General features: G+C 56.1%; 1 long non-coding RNA gene across 1 annotated transcript; it reads left to right on the top strand.

Moving 5' to 3' along the window:
• Positions 1-716: 716 nt before the first annotated feature.
• LOC102417995 lies at positions 717-2,639 on the top strand. The gene is made up of 4 exons (XR_330774.3): positions 717-774; positions 896-972; positions 1,326-1,428; positions 2,426-2,639. It is a non-coding gene; the product is annotated as an uncharacterized LOC102417995 (long non-coding RNA).
• Positions 2,640-3,978: the final 1,339 nt, after the last annotated feature.

The raw sequence follows: 3,978 nt of genomic DNA, 5'->3' as shown, positions 1-3,978 counted from the left end.
GGCTGCGCCCTGGAGGGGGCTCTAACATTTCCCGCACCCCGGCCTCCTGTTCGGAGGACTTCCTCCATTATGTTCCACATTCCCTCCCACCACCACCACAATAAAAATCCTATAGAGAAATCCGAGTGTTTCTTTCCTCTGGGGCAGGGCTTTGGGGCAGGGTGGGGGTTGCGCCTTTGAAAAAGAGAACTTGCCCTAACCGGTTTGGCTCAGTGGATAGAGCGTCGGCCTGCGGACTGAAGGGTCCCAGGTTCGATTCCGGTCAAGGGCATGTACCTGGGTTGCGGGCACATCCCCAGTGGGGATGTGTTTCTAACTCTCTATCCCTCTCCCTTCCTCTCTGTAAAAAATCAATAAAATATATTTTTTAAAAAAGAGTTGTTAGAGCTAAAGAGGCTAAGAAGAGGGAGGGGATGGGAGAGGTGGCCTGGGGCACCATGTGAGTGGGGTGACTAAGTAACCATTCCGGAGAGACCCCCGGACGCTGGGAGACTGTGTGAAGCAGGAGGGGAGGGGCAGGAAGCCCTCGGAGGCCCCCACACTCAGGGAGATTTGGAGGGAAGCGTAATGAGCAGCAGGAGGCTTCGGGCCAGGGCACTTGCCTGTGTCCCACCTGGCGCCCATCCCCACCAGCCGGGATGTAAGAGGGAAAGGTGTTTGGCTCAGGCACCAGGGGAGGCGCAGGGGGAGGGAACCTGCCCCGCCCCCTCCCGGGACCATAAAGGCCAGGCCAGCCTGCGACCTGCTACCCCTGCTGTCCAGCAACTGATTCAGGTTGGTGCTCGGTGCCCCAGAGGGAGCCTCCACACACCAAGAGCACAAGGAAAAGGTTGGGGGGAACCCCGGGGGAGGGGGAGGGGCGCCACGGATCACCCCACCCCGCCTCTCCCTCCAGAGTGCCCTCCGGCCCAGCCATGAAGCTCATCCTGTCGCTCTCGGTCTTGGCGGTGGCTCTGTTGATGGTTTTGGAAGGTAAAAGGGGGTGGGATGGGAGAATCTGGGGCTCGGGATTGGGGAGCATGAAGCTGGGATCCAGGAGAAGAGGACCCTCGAGAGCTCGGGGGCCCCCACCTGGGCCCTGGTTCCCCTATTGCCCACTGGTCACCCCACTACCACCCGGCCAGGTGGGTTCTCGGGGGTCCTCTCAGCAGGTGGCAATCCTCCGCAGCTTGAACACCACCTGGGCCCTCCAGGACCCTCCCCTCCCATCCTAACACCATGATCCCCAAGAACCACATCCAAGGGTCTCCTTTTCCACCCGGGGAAGCTCATCCGAAGGGCTCCCAGGACTGAAGTTGTTGCGCTCCTGCTCCTCTTCTGGGCAGGCCCAGCTCCGGCCCAGGCCGACTCAGTCATCCCGGACAAAGTGCAGACACTTTGGAGCAACGTGAAGGACACGGTCGAGAAAGCCTTTGAAAGCATCAACTGGTTAGGACCCTTCCCAGGGTGTGGGAGGACGGAGGCGGGAAGGATGGGGGGTATGGATTAACAGACTGAGAAAACCGACAAAAATCCCTGTGGTCACACAGCTGGATCTCAGGGCGCTCAGGCTTGGGGGACAGGCTCCCTGACTCTCCCATCCAGCCACACTGGAGAGAGGGTGCTGGGTGGTGGTGAAGGATCCAAGCTTGGGGGTTGGACAGATCTGGGTCCATAGGCTGGCAAAGACTCGCTACTCCCTGTGTGGGCATGAGCCTCCGTTTCCTCATCTGCAAAATGGATGGTTCTGAGGGGACCCTTGCATAGCGCCTGGCACATTGTAAATGCTCAACACAGGGATGAACCAGGATTGCTCCTTTTGGTGAGAATCATTTATTCATGAGCAAATATTTATTGAGCATCTGCTAAGTGCCAGGAGCTCGTCCAGTGGGGGGAATAATAGCGTCCCAGCCCACAGGGCTCTGACCTTCTGGGGGCAGGGTGAGGGTTGGGGAACACACGAAACCAGTGAATTCCCAGAATCCGCGCAGACAAAGCCGAGCATTGAGAAGTAAACAGGGTGTGTGTAAACAATCAAGGACTGGGGAGGGGATTTTGCAGACGCGGTGACTGGGTCTTTTCTGAAGAGATAACACTTTAAATTGAGGTCTAGCCAAGGTTGGGTAGCTCAGTTGGTAGAGCGTCCCCCGGGTACCCCACGGTTGGGGGTTCGGTCCCGGGTCAGGACACATACAAGAATCAAGAGATGGCAGGCCGTGAAAGCCAGGCCACGGCAAAGTGTTCTGACTTTAAGGAGCTCTGGTGCATCTGGGAAACTGAGGCACAGAAATTGGGCCACTCAGCCCAGGGCTCTTCCTCATCCCACAGGGGCTGGGGCGGGGGACCCCTCGGCGGGATTTGGGCACATCAGGAGAGGCAAGACACCGTGACACTCCCCCTCTCCCACCCTCCTCCATCCCCCACCCCACCCCGTCTCTCCCTACAGGGACTGGTTTTCAGATAAATTCAGAGAAGCAACGGATTCAATAAAAAGTACATTCTCCTGAACACCAGGAGGGCTGCCCCTTTCTTCTGTGGCTGCGCCCCTGGAGGGGGCTCTAACATTTCCCCCGCACCACGGCCTCCTGTTCGGAGGACTTCCTCCATTATGCCCCACATTCCCTCCCACCACCACCACCAATAAAAATCCTATAGAGAAATCTGAGTGTTTCTTTCCTCTGGGGCAGGGCTTTGGGGCAGGGTGGGGGTTGCGCCTTTGAAAAAGAGAACTTGCCCTAACCGGTTTGGCTCAGGGGATAGAGCCTCGGCCTGAGGACTGAAGGGTCCCGGGTTTGATTCCAGTCAAGGGCATGTACCTTGGTTGCGGGCACATCCCCAGTAGGAGGTGTGCAGGAGGCAGCTGATCGATGTTTCTAACTCTCTATCCCTCTCCCTTCCTCTCTGTAAAAAATCAATAAAATATATTTTAAAAAAAAGAAAAGAAAAAGAGAACTGAAAGGTATTGCACATTCCCTGTGCCGAGGGCTTTGGACTTTGTGATCTCAAGAGAATCTGCACGCGAACCTTGGGAGCTGGGCCCTAGGGCTCCCAGGAGGACTCTGAAGTCCCGAGAGGTGAAGTCCCTTGTGCAAGGTCACACAGCCAGGAAGTGGAGACCTGGACGGCACCCCAGCCTGGGGCATACAGCTCTTCCCGGGTGGGCTGCCCAAGATAAGGACCTGGGGTGGGTCGTCACCATGCACACAGTAGGTGTTTTAATACACTTTCCATGGGTAATGAAGGGGGACCTGGAAGAGAGCAAGGGTAGGACCTGGGCTAGGGCCCTGAAAGAGACCCACCCCATCTCCACCCTCCAAGTCTCGGGGTTGATGTCCCCTCCTCCAGGAAGTCCTCCTTCACCCCCTGGCTGAGTCAAACCCCTATATCCCAACCCTGCCCAGTCTGGTTGTCACTGTCTGGTGATGGCCGTCTCCCCCACTGGACTGTGAGCCCCCGGAGGACAGGGCCGAGGCTGTTCGTCACCACCATGTCCCCAGGACAGGGCATAGTGCAGGGGCTCCATAATATTTGGTGAGTGGGGATAAGGACACATCTGTAATAACTTAATCAATAAAAAATGTAAAAATAAATAAATAATAATAATATTTGGTGAAACAAACGTGCTAAATCTGGAAAAACAAAACAAACACTAAGCATTAAATTTTTACAAAACCCCTCTGGGTAGACTCTCGCCGACCCTGTTGTACAGAGGAAGAAGCTGAGTGAGACACAGTCGGTTAAAGTCACTGCGTGATGCCACAGCCCAGGTGGGGGTCCCAGGGCCGCATTCTCCCTCAGTCCACCTTCCTCTTCCCCGAGTCACCCCGCCACGCCCCTCATTAGATCATAACCAGATGAGGCATTGCGCTATGGTTGGCCAGTGGGTTTAAGAGTACATTCTGAACAGCATAAACTGATGAACAAAAATAAATCCAGAGAAGCATCGAACAGACCGTCCAACCTCGGAGGGAAGCAGGGAGGGTGTGTGTGTGTGGGGCG

The sequence above is a fragment of the Myotis lucifugus genome, unplaced genomic scaffold (assembly GCF_000147115.1).
Source record: "Myotis lucifugus unplaced genomic scaffold, Myoluc2.0 scaffold_771, whole genome shotgun sequence".
Classification (NCBI taxonomy): domain Eukaryota; kingdom Metazoa; phylum Chordata; class Mammalia; order Chiroptera; family Vespertilionidae; genus Myotis; species Myotis lucifugus.
Note: the sequence above shows the minus strand (reverse complement) of the source record. Positions and strands in the feature narration are given on the sequence as shown.